This window comes from Meleagris gallopavo, chromosome 1 (genome assembly GCF_905368555.1).
Source record: "Meleagris gallopavo chromosome 1, MGAL_WU_HG_1.1, whole genome shotgun sequence".
NCBI classification, from domain to species: domain Eukaryota; kingdom Metazoa; phylum Chordata; class Aves; order Galliformes; family Phasianidae; genus Meleagris; species Meleagris gallopavo.
Window position 1 is genome coordinate 81,905,686 of NC_139404.1, and position 26,138 is coordinate 81,931,823.

The 26,138-nt window shown below is 47.8% G+C and overlaps 1 protein-coding gene across 4 annotated transcripts in view; it reads right to left on the bottom strand.

The window, feature by feature from the left end:
• Nucleotides 1-15,993, bottom strand: part of BOC (BOC cell adhesion associated, oncogene regulated) — a 44,125-nt gene extending 28,132 nt beyond the window's left edge. For 2 of the 4 annotated variants that reach the window (XM_085237793.1, XM_085237789.1), the window contains exon 1: nt 15,692-15,993. The gene's annotated coding sequence lies outside the window, so the exon portion shown is untranslated. The remainder of the gene's footprint in view (nt 1-15,691) is intronic. The other 2 variants (XM_085237780.1, XM_085237772.1) reach the window with 1 other exon arrangement.
• Nucleotides 15,994-26,138: the final 10,145 nt, after the last annotated feature.

The window sequence follows — 26,138 nt, forward strand, 5'->3', positions numbered from 1 at the left end:
CATATAGCAAAGTGGGATAGAAACACATAGTCTTGGAAGTTGACTGTATTTCCAGAATCACTTCATCTTTTGGACAGACTGTCCTCCTACCTTGTGTCTCAGCTTCCCAAGCTGCAAAAACAGGAACAGCAAACCCCAGCTGGTGCGAGTGGTACGCAGATGAACAGTACGCACCAGACAGCTTTGGATTCTCAGGTGAGAGGTGCTAGACAGGTATGCAGTCTTATGATTTATACTGCTTCCTGGCAGCCCCAGGACTTCTGGATTATTAAGATACAGATGTCAGCATCCTGGGGGTACAGCTTCAGCAAGTTAACCAAGCAGGGAGGGGCAGGCTGATTACAAGAGAAGAAAACACAAATTTGCACCACACATAAAATATTGTGGTTAAGGGAGACAACAAGCAAGAGATTATTGACAACAAGAGAATGGGATAACTCAGCAGAGTTTGTCAGACTAAACTTTCCGTAATAACAGACTTCAGGGAAATTTTTTATCAAGCAAACATTCAAACATTCAGCTGCCAAGAACTAAGTAAACAGAGAAGGAGAAACAGCAGAGTCAATGTGCCACCATATGTAAATGCCCCATGACTGGGCACTGCAGCCCACCCAAGCCCATCAGCTGGCACTCATGAAGCCCAGGGCTGAGCTGAGGCAGGAAGACCTACCACCAGGTTACTGAACAAGAAGCAATTCACACCTTCCAAATATCCTCACAGAGCCTGGCAGGTGTGGGTACAGCAGTTTCTGTGGGTTAGTGGATGCTTTCCTGCAGTATGCGCATACACATGCAACCACCTGGGTAAGTGAAATGGAGCCCAACTTCATACTGAAGGGCTCCAAGACACTGAGTGACACCCAACAACTATTGGTATCACACACCCATTTTCAGCGTCCGAAGCCTGTGGTGGTCGTTTCCACGCTTAAGAAGAGCCAGAGACCTATGCCAAATCCACACAGATCCCAGACCCGAGGCCAGGGGTGCTGATGGCACCAGCAAGCTGAAGCAAGCTGCGCGTGGGGACAGTGCTGCCACAGTGTCCCTGTGCTGCACTCTAACACACCTGTGATGTTCCCAGGCCTAAGCAGGCAAACCAATAGAGCACCAAGCCATGGAGATGGGCCAGCTGCAGGAAACACTGTACTAGGTGCTGCAAGGCTGCACAAAGGCTGCAGACACTCTACATGCTTTTTATTTACGTTGGCAAACACCAATGGGCGGGAGGAAAGCAAACCTTGAAGAGGCAAAGGAAATTTCTTTAAATCATGCAGAGAGTCAGCAGTATAGCAAGAAAGGGAAACATTGGTCTTCTGCCTCCCACCCAAGAGCTTGCACCTCGGTCAGTGCTTCCCACCCATGGTTCAGGAGACTGCTGAAAGGGACATGTGGATGACTTCAGGGGTCCAGGAAAAGGGATGAAAACATGCAAGTCCAGATTAACTGTGCAGTAAATTGCATATGTGCATCTACTACCTCCATGGGAAAGTATTCAAGAACACATATATCAAGAAATAAAGCTGAAAACCAGCATGTGCAACCACACGTAAGCTTCTTCTGTCTGCCTGCCTCTATTTTCTTCTATCATATTGTGACAGGTGAAACCAGGATGGTTATATATTCATTTACTTCAGATCAGACTTCTCTTGGTTGAAAAGAAAGAAATGTGCAAGACATAGGGCATGTTTCAAGGCTAGCGCTGGCTGCATCGCTCTTCTGTTAGTCACTGGCAACCAATGCATACGCAGTGGTGTTGCTGTAGCCATCTTTTGGCACATCTGCGGCCAGCTGCACAAGTAAGAGACCAAAAACGTACACACTGCCGCCAAAACTGCTGGGGAGAGGAAGCGTATGGTCTCCAGACCAAAGTTACTGACACCTTTGGAGCCTGAGTTTGTGGTTAAGTTCAGGAGGTTCAAAATGGGATTAGGAAAGCAGCTTTTCCCCTAGCCGGGCAAAAGAAGTTTTGAAAGACTGGAGGGCCAGGGAATCTGCTGGTCTCCATCTTGCATGTTTGGTGACTGTGGATAGTGACTCTGCCTGGGACTATACCGAGGATATTTACTTATTTTATGCATATAGCATCGGCCCTGGTCTCCAAACCATCAAACTGCCCAGCAGCATAGATCAACTGCCGCACGTATTTTCAACCACGAAAACACCTTAAAGTAACAAGATCCCTCCATTAACTTTCTCTTCTCTGTATTCTCGCTCTCAGCTTGCTACTGTAGGACAGCCTTGGGGCAATTAAATCAGCAGCCCACGCACCGTGCAATATTGGTGGCCCAAGGCAGTCACCAAACAGTAGAACATGCCTGAGTAGGCTTTCCAGCTACTATGCCCTCCAGCAACACAAATTTGTTGCACAGGAGGCTCCTTTGGATGGAGGCATCAAGGGACAAGGTGCTTCCCAAGCGTCTTACACATGGTCAAGGCTCCCTGACGGGAACAGCTGAAGCAGAGTTCAGCAGCATCCCATACCACACCAGGTGCTTCTGGCAGGGCACAAAAACAGCACAGCAGTCCTGTCTCTCTGTGGGGAAAATGCTGATTTTGCTTTTCAAACAGCAACCACACTGGTTCTGGATCCTCGCTGATAAAAAACATCCACTCATTATAGCTTCCAGCAACTGGAACCTCAGGCTGCTGTTAGTACTCAGTCACAACAGTAGACTTTGTCTTGAGACTGTTCAGGTCACCTTGGCCACACAACACAACACAGCCAGATTTTAGGACTGTGACTTTGAAGCTTCCCTGCATGACAGAAGGGGAATGATAAAGGGTTAAAGCTGGTGTAACCTCAAAATCACTCTCTGCTTTCCAAAGCAAGAACATCTTTGGCAGGGTCCCCATCTGGGAAATGACATCCCTTCCCCCCTCGCTTCCCCTTCTTCTCCCCCTGAACTCAGAACAAAGCATTACACTGCCCAACATGTTCCTCAACTGGTTTCATCTTGGTCCAAATGCTGCTTGTGTTTAAACGCTTGCCAAAAAGAAATGCCTTAAAAAATTGTATTAAAAAAAAAGGCATGTGTGGGGCAGGGAGGGAGGAAGCAGAGAGAGTAGAGGGAAGTCATTAAAATTGAATCTTGCTTAGCTACCAGTAGAGAAGAAAGGAAACAGTGGGGAGAGGAGATTTTTCCATTGTGATATGTCACATCATCTGGGAGCCAAAACCAATGGGCCCAGAGGAGACAACTTCTCTGCACAATCTTTCACGTGGGCTCTCAAGCCAACTTTCTTTGCCTTTCCAGACCATTGCATGCCACCCCACCATTATCAGAAGCAGCATCTTCTTCCTCAAAATACATTTTTCACTGCTCTCAGCTGTAGCTTTCCTGCATGGCAAGAAAATAGCATCCAGGGCTGATGGAGACCAAATGCTCTTCCTTTTTGCTCATCCTAGGGGCCACACTTCAGGCATTCTGTCCCAGCACGGTACCTCTTCTTGCTGCAAGGCCAAACCACCCCCTGAGCTGTCGTCGGCAGAGGGCTGGAAGACGCAGCACACTCATCCTGCCCATGTTAGCCCTTCTGCCTTCTTACTAAACATGGAGGCTTGGCCACGGAAAAGCCATAGGGAATCCTAGCAGAAAAAAAGCCTGCAGATGGCTTGTGTGTGCTCTGTGGAGAAGTTGGATGGGCCAAACGAAGAGCCCCAGACAGACTCTGTCTCCCAAACAGACACACTCCAGCCAAAAATAAAAAAAATACTCTAAAAAATCACATCAGTTAAAGAAGCATTAAAAAGCAAAAAACAAACAAAAAAAGAAACAAAAAACAGTTCAGTTTAGAGAGTCTGCAAACTCTGAACTCTGAGACACGCAGAGGATGTTTTTTGTTCCCTCAGTACAAAAGCCCTCGGTTTTCCCTCCTCCTCATTCCCGTGTCTCCCCATCAGGGCTGTCAGAGACAGTTCAAGGCTACCCAGCAGCAGTCAGAAACCAGGCCTTGCTGCCCTGAGGGAGACAGGGAGAGAGCTGGGGAGCCCCAGCAGCCTGAACTTGTTTCCCCAGGAGGCTGACTAAAGGGGAGCCTCTGTGGCATCCTATATCCCACTGCTTACTGGTGCTTCCCTCTGGGGTTTGGCTTTCTCCACTGTGACTCTGGCTAGCAGGGCTGTGATGCCCCAGGACTTGCTGACACTACAACTGGCAGCCTGCAGCAGGTTGGAGAGGGAGAGAGATTAACTCCCTTTTTTTTTTTTTTTTTTTTTTAAAGTATCTCATTACTGCTATATTTTTAAACACAGCTGATCCAAAATTTTTTTCGGTAAAGCCATAAATAAATAAATACTTGAAGGAAAATTCCTGTGATCTGAAAACTTCACCTACTGGTGCAGCCTTTGTCAAACGGCATTGTCTCTCTGCTACACGTAAGCCTTACATACTCCCTTTTTCTCTAAGGATGAAATCCATTGAACTGTGGAAGGAAGTTTGAGATTTCACTGCCTTCACTATTAGAGATTTTAACAACCAAGCATCCTCCTGGCCAGCATAGCAATCGGATGCTCGTTCTTGTCCCATCTGTTGAGCTTCCATTTGTCTTCTTAAAGGTGGTATTTTCTCTTAAGACCCAAAGATCCAGACTCTGAAAACACATCCCACAGTCCCATTTGCAAAATACTTCTTTTCCTGCTTCTTGTGAAGGTACTACTTGGTGCCCTGATCTGTCTTCCTTTTGCAGATCATCCTACCTGTCATCAGCTTTCACACCTCCATCCTTCTGAACTTGTTTCAGAGAGTAATCTGTTTCTACAGCTGTGGAAAATATTCAAAACCATCACCTGTCACGACATCCTGCATAAAGCAGTAAGAACTATAACAATACCCACCACCTCTTATTAGCAATCTGTTAAGGAAAGCAAACAGACACCCACTTCTGAAGAAGACTGAGAGGGGAGCCAGTTTCTCTCCTCCAGCCCCTCTCCTCCAGCCCTTCCCCTGAGTACCAGATGCATATAAAACCCATATAACAGTGTCTGTGCAAGACTTCTCTGCTATGTAAATAGTAAATAATGTCTTGGGGGTATCTGAAAAAAAAAAAAAAAAAGGCCCACAGCCTGAGGCTTTGCACAGAGAGCAATGGGAGACCTTGCCCCCAAAAGGCTGCCTTTCCATGGTACATTTCATCTGACCAGGCTGGAGCCCATTTAAACCTCAGGAAAGATGGTTTGGAGCTCGGGGCCTCTTCACCCAAATGCTAACCCACTTCGTGCAGCCCAAAAAAGGAAACAAATTCATGACCAAATTGCTTCCAATATTTTTTTTCCAAGCTATTGTTATGTGACTGCATTTGGAAGCAAGAGAGCAAAACAAATGCATGACTGTGGTCAGTGCCTGTTCTAGAATAGGGAAAAAAATAAATAAAAAAAAAAATCCAATCCTTGTTTTATATGCTTAGTGACTTTTGGAGAAGATTGTACCTAATGAAGAGAGCAGGGAGAAGCAGTGACTCACCACAGCCAGCCACTGGACCATGAGGGGTTGACCATGGGAGATGCAGAACAGATGGCAGCCTGCCATCCTCTTATGAAAGTATATAGTTCAGCACAAGAAATTCTTAAAAGACACAGCAAACCTGGTATGTGCTCAGTTCTTTACTGGGAAAACAAAACAGCAACAGAAAACTGACTTTTTGGGTTTTCCAAAGATCCTTACATTACCTGTCCAGTAAAGGAAAAACAAGGGACATTTGATTCTCTTATTTTACAGAGACTCTTTTAATATAACATTATTAGGTACTCTCCAAAACTACAATAAAAAGACATCCTCTGCCTCAAGGAATGTATCCCTAATTACTTATAGAGACTGTCAACGCTTTCTTTGAGATGGGAAGTCTGTGACTATCCCAGAGCACCAAATACCCCTAGAAAAAACTTTCACTATTCAGTGCAACTGTAGAGCAGCTCAGTTAGTACCTACCCCAATACGATCCCCTCCAAATTATGTTAAATACTGTCAGCTGGCTATGGACCACACAGCCAATATTAGAAGTGGAAAGGAATAAGAACTTTGTCCCACCCTCTGAAGCAACTGGGAAAACTCACCTGCACGGGGGAAATCCAACCTCAGACCATTTATTAACTTGAGCATCTGCCATACTTTATCCTGGGATGAGTGAAGGAGAGTATTCTGGTATAGTCTCATCTCCAACATGCTTCAGGAGTTAACAGTCTCTCACGAAAGACATAAGCTATATAAGCATAAACTGTAACAATGGGCTAAAAAACGGCTTCCAGAATTCCCTCTACAAGCCTAATAGGGAAACAATGACAATTTCCCTCTGTGCTTCTCAGCTTCTCACCAGCTGAAGCCTGTCTGTTTTCCAGCCCCCCTCGCTTTGCCGATAACAAACATGTGGTAGGAGCATCTTCCCTCATGTGAGAGGGAAACCGACCCATCTCAGCATCTGGAGCTTGGTACCTCAGAAAAGCCCTGGAGAGCCTCTGCTGTAAAACCCATAGGGGAACCTCTGCCTGTTTTATCTATTGACTGCATGGAAAATAAGGCTTTTTTTTGCAGCCCCCAAGTAAGGGCCTCAGTAGTTGAGACCTTCAGAAACAGCACACAAGGAGCCTGTGGTGGAGGCGATTTCCCGAAGTCACTCTAGCTGTACCTTTCTAAGGATCTTTATTTTACATTTCCCTTCTCTACACCAGCTTTTACTTGTCCATCAACTCAGTAGAAAGCCCTCGAAGCCTGAGGCTGCAGGCTCCCACATGAGGCTGCCTCGCTGCAGCTCACTGACATCCCCTGAGCTCTCTCACTCTGCTGGTGGCACTCCCCTTGCAGATGCTGGCACTCCACTGCATGCTGCAGACATGTCTGTAGGTCTCACTAAGCTGCCTCCCCAGCCACCTCTAAGGACACAAACTCCTCTGAACCCACCAAATATCACAAGATCAGAAACCCTGGTGGAGATCCATCTCTCTGAACCTCTAAGCCCCAATCTGCGTGACAAGGGTGAGCAGTGGAAGCAGAGAGGTGGCTCTACTTTGCAGAGAGGCTGGTTCACCTCCAAAACAACCTGCAGGGAGGCTGCAGCCCTGCCTGCCTGGGCAAGGGCCCCCAGAACCCGCTCCAACATGCCAGAGCCCTGCTCACTTTGGGTCGGCTAGGGCTGGGAGCCTTGCTCCAGCAGCAGGGAGGCACTGCCAACGGCTCCTGCGAGCCCTCCCCAAAACAAGTAAGGACAGGGGCCTTTGAGATTTCACCCAACAAGTCTATCTCAGCCCTGGCACAGGGACCTGAGGCAGAAGAGGGGAAATTAAAGACCAAAAATTGGGAATGAAGGAGATGCAAGGGCCCAGTTGCAGCCCCCGTATCCTTTAGGAGGCAGCATGCATGCAAGGAACGGGTGCAGGACCCACTGTAATCCTATTCTCCCTCCGTACTGCAGAATTGAGAGGGATATGGATGCTGGAAGAAGTTATTTTCACTAAGAATGAAGACAGATAGGTGCCACAACACGTTTTTTCGACACCTTCCCCATCCCCAGCCTGCCAATACAGTGTCTGTGCCTCTTCACGGTCCTTCATGCACAAGGAGCAAGCTGGTACCAAAAAACACCAAAGAAAACTTTTTATCTGTGCTGCTGTCTGGCATCTCCCACTACCCTCCTGCTTCAAAGGCACTTACTGAACCACGGAGGAGCCATGAGGGCCCAAATACTGCATCAGTGATCTCTCCTGCAATTAAACTACTTTGCTTGCAGAGGGCAGAATGAAACCCGCTTGCAAAACAGAGGAGTCCTGCTTCAAACAGGCTCTCCACAGAGCAGGGGAAGGACTCATCTCCTTCACCCAGCCAAAAAGAGCCTTGGCAATATGATGCCATTAAAACATTTCAAAGCATTCCTCCATGCTAGAAGCCTCCGACTGCAGCTGAGACTTTTGCTCACACACAGCAGGACATAGCCACGAGTACCCCTCCAAGAGGGTTTGCCCATAGCTCTTCACAAACACACAGGTGCTAGAGGAGAATAAATATGCATCTCCACCTCCTCCCTAAAACTTAGCACTGCAAGTCAGCCAGGAAAGTGAGGGAGAAAGCAGTCCAATCCTCTTTTGAGAGACAGTTCCCCATTTCCCCATCCAGCCAGGCTCTGCTCATGTCCCACGAGCAGTTGGTTAGCGTTTGGGCACTCCTATACATCCTCATCCTTATCTTGGGTACCAAGAGCCAGTGCCTCCAAAGCATGGCCCCAGGACCCCAAGAAAGAAGGTACACAGCATTTATGTAATTAGATCATTTTGCTTGCAGTGTGCACATTTACTACACTGGCTCTTCGCTCTCCCAGCTGTCTTTCAAAGCACCACGCCACGGCTGATAACCAGCTGACAAGGAGAACTGAAGGCAGAACTGGCTCCTTTCCTTCCCCTTCAGCCATGCACTACTGCAGCTCTCCATAGCAGCAAGACACTACCAACACCAAGAGCGCAGTGTGGGGCTACCAGGAAACATGGGGTCTTCATTAATCTCCAGCCCTGATGTGCTGAGTGACCCCAAGGCACACATGTCCTTTTTCATGTTTACTTTCATCTTCTGCCCTCCATTTGTCTTGCTGTTTTGAGTGAAGATATAGGAACTGTCTCCCACTACAGGCTAGCAGTCTCTAACGTAGCTGGGTCCCAGTCTTGGTTAAACCTTTAGACCACTACTGCAATATGGCGGGGAGGGAAAGAAAGCATGGCAGGTCTTCCTCAGGCCTTCACCCAGGGAGCCAATGTTAAGAAAACTCTACTTATCTTCAATGCTTAAGCTATGCAAAAACTGGGTTATACTCAAATTTTTGTGGCTGCTGAAATTTTTGCTTGTTTTCTTGGTCACTAGTTTGGGAAATTTTTGTAAAGGTGGTTCTTTGAAGTGGCTTGAAGTTCTGAAGCTATCCCAGGGGGCAGACTGTAGAGCAAAGTGCAAGTGAAGTGATCAGGCATCAACACTAAATATGATTTGCCACTTCGCTCTTGACATTATCTTCTTTCTCCTTCCCAAATCTGCAGTCAAGGAAGTCACAAGGAAAACCCAATTGTTTATCTAGCAAGTACTTTGCTGCCTATTTTAGTGCCTTTTGTAAAAAGTTGACTCTTGCTTGTACAGAAGTCAGCAGCTTGTACAGAAGTCAGCAGACCTCATGGGGCAATCAGTGGGGCTCCACAGGTTGTATTGTGTATTTGTACCAGGCAAGTGCAGCAACTGATAGATTGCTGCCTGCCTCACAAGACACAGGGTTGGCTGGTCTTCATCACATAGCTTCATATGTTAGTATTGACCCCCCCCTTCTTTAGCATCTTTTATCCCACCAAGCTAACGTGCCAAATGGTTGTAGAGCACAGCCAACCATCAGCTTGAGGCCTCTACCCTCTCTGCTGGCAAGGCAACCGTATCTGAAGAACTTTTGAAGTAAAGATTACATTTCCATGTAAGAGTAGGTGTTTGGGAATGATTTGTACAGCTGCTACACTAGTGACAGTGGGACCATCCCACAGATGTGCCAACAGTAACCTTGTATTTAAAAGCAAGGGGAGACCTGTCGAGTCCCTCAATGCACACATCTCAGTAAGTATAATTAAGTCATCCCAGGTGCTTTTGAAAAATCCCACCCAGCATGGTTTTGAAGACCTCTCCTTTTACTGTGATTCAAACCCACCTCTTTAGGCTGACAAAGCTTGGGTTTGTTAAACAAGCAGCGTTCATTGGGAAAATAAAATTAAAAAATCATATTCCCATCATCTTAGATTCAAGGGGCCCAAAGGAATCACTTGCTGACAGTGCCAGGCTCTGGAGAAGTGGGGCCAGCTCACTCTTTCTACCACCCACGGCTGAGGAACGTGCATGCAAGCACTGCCATCCTGCCCAAGAGGGAGCTGCTATCCAGCAGAGGGCTGGAGCAGCGAGAAGGCTTCTCCACGTCAGCTGCAGCTTGGGGAGCAACTTGGAACAGAAGGCACTAGATGAAGTAAATTATTATTCGGCATCCAGAACTCCATTGGCTTCCAAATAATTGTCTATTTGTGTGCGTGCATGCACAAGAATCCTCGTTCCATGGTCTCTGCCAGCATATTCCCAGTGCTGTCACTCTTGGGGGACAAGGCCCATACTTGTATTCAATCTTGGCGTTGGATCTCGAACACTAAAGTTTCAGATTTTGTTTTAAAAAACATTTTCTCTGGCAACTGGGCTGTTAATGGATTATGTTTTTGCTCTTGCCTCCTCCCCACCTTTAAAACCTTGGCACCAAAAGACTTCTTTGAAGATAAGGCCAAATTTGCAATTTAAGGGGTGGAACTTCATAAAGCTAGACGTGAAAGGATGGAGAGGGGAAAAAAAAAAAAAAAAAAAAACAGGAGGCACTTTTCTCGTTGAGATATACACTGTACAGTACATAAGATTACAATGGCTTCTCTGTACCACTACTGGCTGGAGTAATAAATTCACTGCAGCTGCAGTGCTGCTACCTATGCTAGACTCCCCTGGGATCAAGCTCAGAGAGCAGCCTGACACCAAGCCTACCCTCCCGACCAAAACCAGAGCCCACATCCACCCCGCATGCACGGATGGATATCCCCAGAGGTGACCGCAGAGCCTCCTATTGGGCTACCAACACCACAGGAGGTTCTCTGCTGAAACCAACAGTGGTCCTAACCAGAGAGCTTTCTCAGCAGCCAGCAAAGCCATGGTGTCTCTGCATCTCTAGCAGATCTACTCTCAGCACCACCAGGAGGCAGGGAAGTGCCACTCACGGGTTCTGCAGGTGGAGAGCTGAGGCAAAGAGCAACTTGCCCCAACATGGGCCAAAGTTTGCAAGGCAGAGAGCAGAACCCAGCTCTCTTCACCTCCCTACAGCAAAAGCATGGCTAAGCAAGGTGGCTGCTCTACCGAAATGTAGCAGAATAAACCACAGTGACAATACCAGAGGCATGTGCCTTTTTCACACAAATGCTATATTTCAGGCCAGCGTATCCACATTTGAGGTTTATTTCTTAAATACTACCTCCATAGGTTTATATCTGTTTAAGTTTTCTTAATACACTCAACATACTGATCCACAGGGCTCTGCCTAAACTATCTTTTTCAAAGCTGAAGACACAATACTAACAGGGATCTTCACACCATTTCCCTCCCCACTCCTCTGATTAAAAGAAAACAACAACACAGGAGAGAAGCTCAATGACACTCTTTAGACACACAAGCTTGTTCAGATTCACTGACATTGCAGCCAGCGAGTACCTCCTTGTAACTGGTAGGGCTGTAGGACCCTGGTCTGCGTAAGAGTAGGATCTGCTGCCTAATCTTGTAGACTCTGCTGAAGGAGAATGGCATTGCCACCATAGGGCTTGGGACATACTGCCTATGCCACAGAAGCTCACAACAAGTGACTAGTTTCCAAGTCACCATCTGGCTTTCACAGACATAGAGAGCCCACAGCCCCAGAACCCTGTGATCTCAACAACAGTGGGTTTTCACAGGGGCAACGTGCTGCTGAGTGGTTTGGACTTGGCCCAGCCAGCCTCCAACCCGCTGCATGGACACAAGGTGCAGTCGCACTCCCCGCGTCTATAGAGGGGCTTAGGGGAGGCTTTGGCCACGGGTCAGCAGCTTCCCCAGAGCAGCCAAGCTGAAAGCGAGGGTAAAGTTTGGCTCTCACCTCTGTGCTGGCATGCTGCCCACAGAGAGGGCGAAGAAGCTCGAGCACGTCCCACACGCTCCCTGAAGCACATTTTCCTCCATAGGTCCCACCAGAGCCAAAATAAATTGGCTCTGGCTCTTACTGGAGCACTCTTGCAAGGCAGGAGAGCAGCCCCGAGAGCCCCTCTCAGCACAGAGCCTCACTGCGCCAGGTGCTCTGCTAACAGCTCCATCGGGGCCAGCTGAGTCCCTCAGCCCGTTTGGCCTTTTTCAGGGACCAAAAGAGGCCATTCAATAAAAGGAGCATGCAGGCTCCTCAAGGCAGTGGTCTGTTCCTTGTTTGTGTACAAAACCCTTCAGAACCATGTGAGTGCTGTGGGCTTTTTCCCCCCACAACAACAGCTCACTGAGCTCCTCAGCCAGCTTGCTCCCACTGTACTCACACCATTTTTGTCTCCACTTTCCACCAACACTCCTGCAGCTGTGTTGCTGGAGCCCAAGCTCCTACAGAGGGGAGATTTTAAAAACTCTGAAGTACAAAAATGCACACAAAGCAAATTTTAAAAGCTTCCCATCCTGCAAGCGCTGCCTCCAGAAATGAAGCTCTGAGTGCTGCGTTCAGCCAACGAAGCAACGGAAACAATGCTGTATGATTCAGGGCCAAGAAAGATGAAACCAAAGAGCAGGAAATAAGAAAAAGACGTTTGTGATGCATTTTGTGAGACAGTCACCCAAAACATATTTAGAAAAATGGAAAGTGATCTTCACCAGGACCTGCAAGTCCTTTATTTGTTACTCTCCTCAAACTGTCCTTGTGGCCTAGGCACTGTAAGAAGCCACAACCTTTTAAGCTGGGACTGACCACAAGAGCACCGGAGTACACAACAGCAGGTTTCTCCCTCAGGATGTTTTCAGTCTAACCAGAAACAGGAAGTCTGCAGAGGTTTTGCAAGAGAGCTTCTGCACTGTGGGATACCCCATCCCAACAGCAGACTCTGCAGCATAGAGTTTTTGACCTAGAAGGCAATGGTTTGAACCAAGAGATTTGCAATTTGTGGTTCATAACATACCAGCAGTAATGTACCAAAACATCCCTGTACATAAAAGAAGTCCAAGAGAATTGCTCTCCACTTGCCCTAGGCATTCAATATCAGGCATTAGAATGACCAATATACCATTATTTACAGCCCAAGAAACTTTCGTTATGCCAGAGCTATGCTGGTCTGCTGCTGCTCCAGCTTCTTGTGGGCTGAGTCACTGAGGCTGACTGAGCTGGAGATCTCCTTTGAGATACGAGGGCTGGTGCTGCTGGCTGGCATGATGGTTCCAACGACTGCCCCACCTCAGCTCTCAACCCATCTGCACCATTTTTTGCGATGGGAGACCGAGGCATGGGGCTACAAAGGAAGCTTGTGCTGTGCACATGCATTGGCTGTGGGCAGTTCAAGCAGCTCAACGTTCAAACCTGTGCTTCCACCTGAAGAGTGTCCTTCAGCCTCTGTTGCTCATCAGCCCAGGCAGAAGAAGTAGGGATTTGTCACGTAGGGTCTCAGCCTGTGCTTGTGAGGACACACAATTAAGGAAGAGGCCAGGAAGTGCTGACAGGTGGATTTGTTGGCATTTTAATCAAGTGTAGTCATCCAGTGACAATGAAGAGAAACTACAAAAATTCAGATCTGCTCTTCACAAAGGAAAAGCAAGCATCCCCTCCAATCTCTGGGTAAGATGGGGACCACGCAGGCTACTCACTTTCCTGACCCCACCTGCATGCTCTATGCTGGACAGGAGGCTCCACCGGCCTACAAAGAGCTGTTAGTTTTGAGAACATAACAGAATTTCAAGAAGTGAGAGGGAAAGGGCAATAATTCACCTGTCTTCTGAAAAAGCGCAGTTCTGAGCTGCTGAGTCTTATGCCCAAAAGGCTGGAAAACCTCAGCAGACATGTGGCACCCACGTGCAGTGGTTTAGAGCCTCTTGCCCTGTGCTCACTGGGCTATCACGATAGTACACGATACAGAAAAGCTGTATTTTCCAGCCCACAAGGATACAGAGCATCCATAAGACATATGCCATTTTGTAGCACATACATTCACCTGTAAAATTTCTTCTTTGTGCAAAGCAGAGATGTGTGTGGATTCAGCTACTTGTGCTGGGATTTCTCCCAAAGAATGCTCCAATGTGTATGCGTGTGTATTAGAAAAGGAGAAAACAGGACTTGTTTTCCAAATCTGCAAGGACCTTTGCACACCCTTCAGATGAACCTGCTTCATTTTTCCCTAATGGGAACTACACCAGCAGAACTACTCCAGCCCTCACAGCAAACACTTATTGAGATCTTGTCTGTGTTGTGCACAACAGATAAAGTCCTGCAATCGTATCTAGGGAATGGGTGTTTTAGAAAAGTACATAGAACAAAACTCTGTTTATTTCTTGTCAGAGAGTATCACGCTCTCAGTGAGGAGCTCACAGCTCTCCCTAATCATCCTATTTACTTTAGCATGTCCCAAGATGACTCCTATTAGCAGAGGAAGTTATTTCACCTTCATTTCTTTTGGTCACTTAAATAAACAGCACAAATCGTCCTTGCAAATTTGTGAAATGTTTCTGCTTGAAATCCTCCCCAGAGCCATAGACCTCAATATCCAACCCATTAAAAAAAGGTTTTGTCCATGTATGTACGTAAATATGCATATATATTTAAGAGCCTTCCACTAAACATAGGCACATCGAGGCAGTTACTTTAAAAAGAGAAAAAAAACAAGTTAAAATCCTACTTGCAAAAGCACCCACATCCTCCTAATGTTTCAGTGATTGTTTTTTAGCGCATGGGAAAAGAAATTTATATGGCAGATTGCGAATGCATTTATCAAAAATATAGTAGCGATGTAGAAGGTAGAACTGGACACCAAGAAAATCTAACAGTTTAGGACACGCCTGGAATTACAGGCGGGCACACAGCGTGTGTGGAAGCCTGTTATCCCACTTGCATAATGCTGCAGAGAGGTCACGAGAGTTTCTTTAAAACAAACAAGAACAAAAAAAACCTTTAATTGACCTGAACTGTCTTTCCCACAACACCAGTGAAATCACATTCAGGGTACTTGAATTAGTTGAGGAAGTGCTCAAAGACACACAATTTCTATTAAATATCTTTTGCCCGCTATTGGGAAAAGCCTATTGTAATTTTTCAAAGTAAGCATCAGTATCTGTGGGGCATTTTAGAAAGTTTCATTTGGACACAGCTACCAATCCCTACTCATCCCACTCTGCCCCCAGCACACCAGTGCACTTCCCATTTGCAGTCACCAAGAGGACCTGCCAAAGTTAGAGCCCAAGCGGCCAGGAGGCACATAGGCACAAGTCCCTCAGCATCCCGCCACAGAGCAGAAAATCTCCACCCCAAACCCAAATCACTCCTCGACCTTGCACCAGAGTTAAAAACCTACAATTGCACAAGAAAAGGACAGAAATTGTGCTCGCAGGTTACCCACCCACGCTTTTCTCTACATCGGCAGCACAACCCCTTCACGCAGCACGCACCGAAACGACTCTGCTGAGTCTTGCTTGCAAACTCCCATCTGCTTTTGACAAGAGCTGAAGCAACACGGCTTTTCGCACAGCTTCTCCCTCTCCCCCTCTCCACCACACGCTCCGTGACCAGTTGGTGGTAGGGACGGGAAGACACTGCAGACCCAGCTTTTGGGGAAGGTTTAAGCAAAGTGCCAGTGCACCGCGGCGCGTACACACTCTGGGCCCACCATTAAAGCCGCTTGGCCGAGGAGGAAGGTCTGGGTGGGGATGACCCGGTCCCCAGACCCACCTGCGCCAGCACAATCCCCAGCCCCACATGGCAGGGGCTGGCGGGATGTCGCTCCTCTCTTGTCAGCTCCTCCTTGGCGCGTCCGCTGACCCCTTCCCAGCATCCCGACAGCAACTTCCCCAACTCCAGCACAAAGCTTCACCACCACAATCACCACCGAGGCGTGAGGAGGGGGGAAGCCCCGTGCCCCACGGCAGCCCCAGCAGCCGCCCCCCAGCCCACTCCCCTCCGCTTCACTCACCGGGGGCTCGGGCCCAGCAGACGGGGGAGGGGGGAACGCGGCCGTGCCCGAAACAGAGGGAAGCAACAAAGAGGCTTAACTCCAGGAGCTGGGAACTTCCAGGCCGGATCTGCGGGGAATTCAGCACAGAGAGAGAGAGAAAAAAAAATAATAATAATAACGAGAGAAAAAGAAAAAAAAAAAACAAAACAAAAAAAAAAAAAAAGAGAGAGAGAGAGAAAGAGAGAGAAAGAAAAAAGCCTGATCTGGGGAGAAGGGGAGGGGAAGGTGGGGGCCCTGGACTTGGGGTGCCGGCGGAGTTTTGCGCTGGTTATATGCAGAGCGGAGGCGCGGCGGGGAGAGCAGCGCGGGCGGAGAAGGAGGAGGAGAAGGAGGAGGAGGAGGAGGAGGAGGGAAGGGGAGCTGGGGCACGGGGAGCCAGACCCTCCATACGGGTGACAGCTTTTGGATGACTGAACTCCCAAACAATTCCCTGCTCCAGCTACTCCTGCTCCTCAGCCTCCTCCCCTCCCCCTGAGGAGGAGGGAAGAAGAGGAGGAGCCAGAGGAGAGAGAAAATACCAAATAAACCCCCTTACCTAAAAAGCCGGGCAGCAGCCGCCAGCTCTCCCCTCCCCGGCAGTAACAATAACTGGCATCATCTGACCATTGCCTACCCCGAACGGCAACCTCCGACACCCTCCGGGCCGCTCTGGCACGGCCACCGCGCTCCTCCCGGCAGGCGGAAGCGGGAAAGTTGGGCCGAAAAGTTTGGTCTGAGCGGCAGGGAGGCCGCGGCGGCCGCTGGGGCAGCGGGGTGGCCTGTGGGATGAGGGCGGCGGGGCTCCCCGGCACGGCGGGGATGTGGCAGCCATGCCTCGCCGTCCCAGCCTGCGGCCAGGTGGGATGGGCAGTGCCAACGGGCACTGCGGTCGTGCCAGGAGGGAGCGGGATCCTGGGGTTGCTGGGGGCAATGTTTGGGCTGTGAAAGCAGGCTGTAGATAAATACCAGTGGAGGTGTCGTGGAAGGCCTTCTGACTGACCTTGTTGCTCTGCGGGGACCAAGCCTGGAAAGGATTGGAGGAGTAGCGCCAAGCACCTGTTGAGCTTCCCAGAGAAGGGCAGCTTTCCTGTCAGATCCCAGCAGGCATTTGCTGAAGGGATGTAGTAGCCACAATTCATGCCTGGAGCTTCACAAGCTGAGTGACTTCAGCTGTCCACACTCTTCAGGGAAGTTCATCAACACCAAGCCTTGCAGGGCCGTTGTGTCACACCACTTCATGCCACGTCAGGATCTGCAGGAGAAATACATTCCTTCTCCTGGCTCTGGCAGGGTGGGATCGGGCAGATCCCTGTTATCACTATGTGCCTCAGTTTCCCTGTTAGTGCAAATGGAGTTCAAACACATGCATATCTGCCTCACAGACATAACCAATGGTTGTGAAAGGACCGAAGGTCCTTCACTTGTCTGGTATCACCTACAGGCTCATTCATTCCTGGAGAGGATATCCCATTTGACTGGGAGCTGTTGGAGAGGGTCCAGAGGAGGGCCACGAAGATGATCGGGGGACTGGAGCACCTCCCCTATGAAGACAGGCTGAGGGAGCTGGGCTTGTTCAGCCTGGAGAAAAGAAGGTTGCGGGGTGACCTCACTGCAGCATTTCAATACCTAAAGGGAGCCTACAGAGGATAGGGGAATCAACTCTTTGAAAGGGTTGATAACTGCAGGATGAGGGGAAATGGTTTTAAGTTGAGGGAGGGGAGATTTAGGTTGTACGTCATGGGGAAGTTCTTTACTGTGAGAGTGGTGAGGTGCTGGAACAAGCTGCCCAGAGAGGTTTTGGATGCCCTGTCCCTGGAGGTGTTCAAGGCCAGACTGGATGGGGCCCTGGGCAGCCTGCTCTAGCATTAAATGGGGAGGTTGGTGGCCCTGCCTGTGGCAGGGGGGTTGGAGATTCATGATCCTTGAGGTCCCTTCCAACCCGAGCCATTCTGTGATTCTGTGATTCTGTGATTTGTGCTGCTTTGGGATTCATGGCAGATGATCTGGATGAGGATGTCAAGACATCTGAGACAAAAATGTAGGCAGAGAAAGAGGGAAAATGATGATTGTGTAGGAGGCAATACTTTGCAGGTGAAATAAGATGAGCCCAACTGCTTATTTTAAAAACTGCTGCAGTTTTCCACCAAAGTGCTGGGGTTAATATTTTACTAAATGAACACAGTCTCTTTCAAAAGAGGTCAACTATGTGTGATTTAGGCAGCTGGTTTCAAGGAAAGTGACTGACTGTCCTAGTCAGCCCATAAATACAGCTTCTCTGAAGGTGATGTGAATGAAGAAAAGCAGGACAAGAAGGAGAAGAACTTTTCTCCCAACTGTCCCTGGCAGGTCTCTGAAAATCATCTGAGGCACGCATTTTCCAAAGAAGCAGTGACACCAATCCCTGAGATTACACCAAACCAACTCCTGCCTCCCATCATCCCAAAGGACATACAAATTCCCAAGCCCAACAACATACATACTAGTAAATTTACCCAAAGGTGCAGAGAAATCCTCAGTCTTTCAAAGCCCTTCAATAAAGGTCAGTTTAAAACAAATCTCCTGCTACTGCAAAGTCAGACTAGAATTGTTAACACGCTTTGCTAAGGTTTCTCACGCCTTTGCCCTGTGCAGAGCACAGATGATAAATGTGATTTGTAGTTTCTAAATCTGAAGTCCTTCAGTCAAAGGAAGTAAAAGGGAAAGATTATCCTCACTTTATCATTAGGTTTCAGAGTTATTCCTTTTCACTTGAACCTGTAGGAGGAATCTATGCTTCCAGCTTGCTCATTTCTCATGAGTAAGGATATTTTGAAGGACTTTTTGGTTGTTGTTGTTGTTGGTTTTTTTATTTTTTATTTTTTTTCTTGATTTTGGGTTTCTTTCTTTAATGACAAGGGTACTGAAAGTGTCAAAACTGATTTTTCTGCAGGGTTTCTGGAGTTCCAAGGGAATACCTATCAACAGCTTTTCAGCTTGCACCCAAATAGGCACACTTATCAAGTTGAACACAAACTTCCTTCCTCCACATTAACTTTGCTGTCTAATTATCTTCTACAAAACAGTTACCTAGATTCCAAGGTTTTCTTTTCGTTTCTCAGCAGCACAGTCCTTAGGTGCTAAATCCATATGTAGACGCCTCACTAAGTGGCCTAATTTTACAAGTGCTGAGACCTCTAGCACCTGTCTTGTCTGAAAAACGGTGGTTTCCTAATTTAGAGCAGTCGTAAACTGTTCAAAATTAAAACAGGAATTGAATTAGGCCTGACGAGTTTTAGGCTTACAGAGGAGGGAAGAAAGAGAGGAGGAGAAGAATTAAAGCTACCCTGTGCAAAGAATTGCCCTGGGGCTTGTTTAATGGTAGGGAAAAAAAAGGCTGGGTTTGCAGCCCTGCAGGATTACTTTCACCATATATCCCTGTGGAGGAGGAAATGTGGGGTGCAGCAGCACCCTCCATTTACTGTTTTTCCCTTGAAAAAACTCCTAGAGGTTGGAGCAGAATGATGGTTTGTGCAGCAGTGTCCCCCATGAGCCCCCAGATGAGACAGCAGGAGTCCTGCTTGTGAACATCCACTCTCTCAGTGTGCTGAGGATACTATCTCTGGGCTGGCACCCATTTATTTCAAACCACCCAGCAGAACCGCCCTCAGGGTTGCCACTGACCTTGTTGAAGTTCAAAGCAGTGAGAAAGCCCAAACCCTCTCCTTTAGCCCCATTCCCTGAAAACTTTTTCCACAGACGTGGCTTGCGGGGGGACTCATCCCCCTTGGGAGTTGCCAGAGCATCCTGATCCTTAGCCCCAACCCTCTGCAATCCCAGGCAAAATTCCCACTGTTGCTGCCATCATATGCAAAGGCTCCTCCTTGGGGCCGGAGGAGTTCCAGCTGTTTGACATTGTGCAGAGCAAGGCGGGGGGCACTGAGGGACTCCGCATGAAAGGGCGAACTCAAAGGAAACCAGACCCTGGCATGTCGGCGCGATACTCAGTGGGTAACAGGCTCAGTTAAGTTTGCTCATTCAGCCAGCTAAGAGGGAGAGTTTTCTCATCTGCCCTGCTATGTTTAATTCATCCACACATGCCTTCCAATTACAGATGGAACGATAAACAGAACAGCACGCTGGGGGTGGAGGGAGAGGACAGCCTACAGCCCCCAGGACTGAGCTCCCCGAAAACCTGTGACTTGCATGCTGCTGGGGGTTGTTGTCCTGGGGGGAGCCCATTGGCACTGCTGGCTCTGAGCTCTTCTACATTTTAACCCAAACTCAAGCCTCTTTCTTTTCAGAAGCACGTATTGCAGGTGGTGTGTGCACTGAGTGATGCTTCCACACCAGCCTCTGAGTCAGAAAAAACACCCAGCAAAAATTAATGCAGCACTCCTGCCTTCATCAGGACTCCCAGACTTGCCCCCACATTTTTCTAGTTCTTAACCTTTACAAAAATGCCATACTGATTGGAAGCATTGTGCTGCAGAACCGAAAGCAGGATGGAGAGAACTCTCCTTCGCAGAGTGAGCTCACAGCCATGTGACTGCCTTGTTGGAAACTCATAGTGACTCTGGTGAAGGAGGACAGGAGGACTAGGAGGCCATGAGTCTGCACTCCAGGAGCCAGCCGGTCCAAGGGCAACAGGTTCCATTCAAAGTGGGGAAGTGAATGAAAGTCCCTGGTTCAAAGGAGTTTCAGCGTGAGTTTTACTTTGTTTACCCTCTTGTAAAGCTATTTGTTACTTCGATAATCCATAGGAAGTGGGATCATTTCTCTCCCGGCATGTCAAATTAAATAAACAAATAAAACCTTGTTTGGTTGGTGAAAAGCTTAGAAAGAAAAGTGTATTTGTACAGGGATTGAGGATCTAAGCATCTTTCAGGAGCAGAAGATTAAGAAGGTAATCAGGGAAACAAAGAAGGAAACAATTCAGTCATCAAAACTCATGAGAGCCAAATTAAAGAAGGGGGTGGGACGGGACGACAAGAGATAGGGCCTGGCTATATTAGGAAATCTTTGCTGGAGTGAACTAAACCAGCATGAGGTCAGCTTAGTTTCACCATTAGGGCCCAAGTCAGGGACATAGACTTGGATGTGAGTAGCTCACTGATGTCAGACATAGATTTCTCATGTTCGCTGACCTACTGTTTTCAAATACAAACAATTTCTGGTGTAATCTCAAGGGTAAACTGCAGATAGTTTCCAATCATAGAATCATTAAGGTTGGAAAAGACGACTAAGATCATCTAGTCCATTCATTAACCCATCACCACCATGCCCGTGTGCCTCAGTGCTACATCTACACAGTTCTTGAACATATCCAGGAACAGCGACACCACCACTTCTGTGGACAACCCGTTCCAGTGTTTGACCACTCTTTCTGAGAATAAATTTTTCCTAATATCCAACCTGACCTTCACCAGTGTAGCTTGAGGCCATTACCTCTTGTCCTGCTTGGGAGAAGAGGCTGATTGCCACCTTACTACAATCTCCTTTGCCTCATCTGGGAGACAGATTGGCAACAGGGTGGTTTTACAGGTATGATCCCTGTATCAGACATAGTAAAACCAATAAGAAAGATGCCCCTGTGAAAGTGTCATTCTCCCTTTGCACAGTGATGGATATATTGGTATAAATGGTGTTTTAAATGGTTACAGTTGTGCCTATACTCTGGGTGTCACACTGCATGCATATGGAGGACTTTCTTAGGAAATACAGTTCTGTTGATAGTTGGTTCATTGACATGAAATATTTGGACAATTATGGGACTCTCTGGATGACCTAGTTCAAACCCATTTGTTTCCTTGTCTCAACTAGTTCAGAGATGTGTAGTTGTAGAGACTGTCTTGTATTTGGGGAATGACTTACAATGCCACTGAGTATTTAAGGTGGAAAACAGGGTCTTGAAGAAAAAGTTTTATTAACTGGAAACTATCCAATGCAATAAGCAAAAACTTTTGCTTGAATAAGAAGCTCAGACAAACACCCCAAATAAATACCTTTTTTTCCTAAGATCGTATTTTCCTTGGTCAGAACTTAGCAACAATTCTTCTTCAGTTTAAAGCTCTTCATGCAATGAAAGGCAATGCAACCACATTAGCGATCATGACCACAGTGCAGTGCTGACACACTGGATGTGGGAAGTCCAGAGTATGGAAACAGGAGCACCATGACCAGCTTGTGGAAAATGAGGGGAGCACACCTTCATCTGGGAACCAACAGAAATTGTGAGATATTTGTGTGGTATTGGGTTTTATCTGTTTCCCCTGCTATTCATTTTGCAGAGGTTTGTTGGAAAAAGCACTTAGTTTTTCCTCATACTGGATGAACCATTTCTTTTCCCTGTGGAGATGTTATGTGGAAACCTGGTGCTACGGTAGTCAATGAGAACCTAATACCCATCACTGCAGACTGCACTATGTTTAGGATTTGACACTCTTTACTGATTCTCTTAATCTGAAGTAAGTCATTTGGGGTTTACAGACATCAATAGTCAAGATAAGGAGGCATCCAAAAGGTGTTCCACGTTAATACCAAAGGCTGAAAAGATCACTTTAGTTGTGGTATGGTCCCTGAGTAATTGCAGTGATTTTAAATAGCTACCTGTCATGTCTATCAGCAAGGGAGCTTACATTTTAAGGCATGCAGATCTCCCTTTACATTGCATTCTCTCTTTGTGGCAGTCCAGGTATTCACCTATTATTTACTCATAATCTCTCCTCTTCTACCACTTCCCCACACACCTGTTGCCTTTTCATTGCTATGGATTGCTCTGCCTCTGCCTCAGGAAGAGCCCTCCAACAAGTCCTTATCTTCACTAGGTCAGAAAGCTATGGATGCCCAGCCTACCTCTCCCCCTGCCCCTACCTTGCCATCATTCTTATCCCCAGCCTGAAAGCTAACAGATTAACCCAATGCAGAACAGACTCACTGTGGCGTGCAGTGCTGATAAAAGGCAGCTCTGATGGGCTCTGTCAGGGATCACAGAGAAACAGCCTGGAAGAAATCCCCGGAAAAATTCTGCAAGCCCACAGCCCAGCCTGCAGACCATGGTGAGTCCCCCTAAGGGTTGAGCCAGCCCCCATGGAGGTTCCCCTGAGCTGCTCACCAGGAATATCAGAGGTGCCACACTTCATAACCTGACCCTTGCTCATCATTCCTATTCCTTTTGTCTCATCCTCAGCAATATCCCCGGGGTTTAGACTTGCACACTCTGACTTCCAAACTTCTTCTTTAAGTGCCTCTCCTGTAGGTTAGTTTGGCTACACATTGCCTGTTTTCAGTATCCCTTTGACACACTCCCCTCCCAAATGCTACTTTTTCATGAAACTGAACACTGTCACCTTCCTGCTGTCTGCAAGCCTGCAAAGAGCTGCTCTTACAGCTCAGTGCCTCTGTGCGCATACACCCAGGTTTGTTCTCTTATTAGGCTTTGCACACGTGCACTTTCATTGCATTTTATGGAGCAAGAAAGCATTTCTTAGTAACTTTAGAAACCTCATTTTGAAAAGGAATCACAGCAGATACCAACGCTGCACTGCTCAAGAGCACACAGTTTTCGAGGACAAGGGCTGGATGAGCTTTAAAAGGTTACAAACTCAGTGTTCCTGATCTTTTTTTAATCCAGAGAACAAACTAACCTTTCGGGGCAGGAAAAAAAAAAAACTATCAAAAATCCGCAGACTCCTTTGTGGAGCGATACCATGTAGCAGCCAGCACATGCAGCCAAATAAAGATCAGGCAAAGCTTTGAAATTCTGCTTTTTTTTTCATTCCTCCCAGCTGCTTTCATTCACCACCGTTTCATTTGGCTGCATGTGTTAGATATTGCGTGAGGCATGAGTGTGGGGTAACAGGCTTGGAGGAGGATGCTGTACTCCACTCACAGACCACCTCCTGAGGTCTCACAAGCTCCCAGCACCCTTGAGAGCCATGCAACCCCTTCTTGCCATCCCCTCGTGGAAGCAGAACGGCTGTAGCCTTTTCTGTGCAACTGGTGGTTTCCAGTTGTACACAGCCCACCTCGTGACTTCTGGCCCTACTACTTTGGACCAGCCCTGCTTACTGTTTCCAGATCTTTGATCCTGTCTTGGTCAATCTCACTCTGGGCCCCATTCTGCCTCTGCTTCTCAGGCATAGGTGCTCTGAGTGCCCGCCGATATAGAGGCAGTGTAACATGAGAAATGTGTGAGGCCCTTTCTTCTCCTGGCCTCCCCTCATAAATCAGCTCTTACGGCAGCACCTGAAGTCATTCTGGTGAGCCCAAAACATGCATTAAGAAGCTTAAGCAGTGAGGCTGGGCAGATGGAATGGCCTCCACAGGTTTTCTGTTCCACACAGCCCTGCAGGCTGCTTGGCCAGGGTCAGTGAGTGGTAGGTCTCTGAGTACTCATGAAGGGAGAGCATTAAGCCACCCATGTCTCTTGCATGAGCTTCAATAACAGTGGACCCCCTCCCACCAGCGTGGCTTGTGCAGCTCCTTGCCTGTTTCTCTTGGCCTCCCAGCACAGAGGAAGGGTTACAGCATGTCTTCAAAACACAAGAAACGTGCCAGTGCTAAATTAGGGATACCTATGCCTCAGGAAAACATAGCAAAAGACAGCCCTGAGGTAGCCAGCTTCTCCTTATACTACTGCCTCAGGTGTGTGTCTCTAGGATGTGGAATGTCACATTTTCTCATCTGGTGCCAAATCCTTCCTCCGAGGGTGCCTCTAAACCAACAGCCAGCCCCCAGCCCGTGACACCTCCTGAATACCCACTCACTGCTGCTCGAAAGGCAGCAAGCTTTCTGTGGGCAAGTAGCTGGGCTTCCTGTAGAGAAGCATGAGATTAGTATCAAACAATGCCTGGCCAGTTTTGTTCTTGCTACTCCCATTTCAACCACTGGAACAATAAATACTTTTCTACCCAAGAGGTATTGGTGTCAAAGCCTTTTTTAAAACACCCTTACAAGGGGTTAATGTATGGGGAAAACCCAGAGGCTACCTGTTCTGATAGACAGATCTGGCCAGTGTGACTTGCTGGGCTGGGATTTCCTAAGAACCCCGAAGCAGCTGAATTTCCTCATTGAAACTCAGTGGGAAATGAGGAGGGGGCTCTTCCCTTTCTCGCACACTTGGAGGAGCACTCCTCAGACATCTCTCTCTTCTGCTTGTCACTCTTCGCCCTGTTTGTTTTTTTTTTGCACTTCTCACAGCCCAGACAAGGCAAACAGTCTATTGTTGGTGTGCATCTCTTTCACTGTAAGCTTTGTTTATGTCTTAGCACAGTGATGCAATATTTGGGTTGAATGCTTCAAGGGGAAATGTTTATAGAACTAAAAAAATATTTCCATTTGATTTGTTTATAGGAAGTTTTTTCTTGTGGTCTTTGGTTTTGAAAAGGCCTTTGCATGTTTTCTTTTCCAACCCCCCCACTCCCCCGATTACCCCTTCACAGATCTGAAGTTTGGAGCCAAATTCAGCCATGATAACACCATGACTGACTCTTTAAGTATTTCCACCACACTCAGCACTGTGCCACTGGCATATTGTCCTCCTGGCTCTCCAGCCCTTCTCAACACTGCCATCTCCCCTACTTGCCAATGTTTCCCAGGCATACTGCAAAATGGGGGCCTCCAGCCCTGGACTCTGCAGCAACTCTTTGCTCCTGAATTGTCCCTGCCCAGGGCCAGTTCCTAGGCATGGCAAGTGACACCCCAAGGGAGCGTTGGAAGAGTTAAATGGGAATGTCACTGGGAAGGGAAAACAAAAGAGTAATAGGAAAGGCATCTTTGTGTGACTGAAGGCTTAACCAAAACCAGGCCTTCTTCCTCCATCTCAGTCAGGAGCACAGGGGATGCATCCAGCCAGAGGGTGAGTCTGCTCTGCACACGGTTAGGCATGATCCTGCTCTGCGCATCCCCTGCTGCCATCTCACTAATTTGCCATATGCATCTTTGCTGGCAGGGAAACAACATAGCACAGTGGCTGTACAAACACATCCCGAACTCCTTGAACCAACAAATATCAGCCCCCTGTGCTTCCCCTCACGTAGCCCCATACCTCTGTCACCACCGTTTCGGCTGACAGCCCCTGAGCCCAGGTGCAGATCACTTTCCATGAGCTCACCAACCAGCAGGGCTCAGTTTGGCAGCAACCAGCCTAGGAAAAATTGCTCTGAGGTATGTGTTCAGCTACCTCCAGCTGCTGCCTGCGCAGGAATAACATGAGATCACTGTCTCAGAGGACGCCTTGGCTTCCCAGCCCCTGGCCATCAGCAGGTGGCCCTGGAAGGGGAAAAGCCTATGAGCTATGGCATGGGCTATCTGGCGCCCGGGCGGTGGGATCGCACCCAGGTGAGTAAATAGAATCCAGGCCCCTTGTCTTGCAGGCTAGCAGCTCTGCAGCATGAGAGAGTGAACAGTGTTTGGTTTTCCCCCAGCTCGACACGCGCCATTTCAGAAA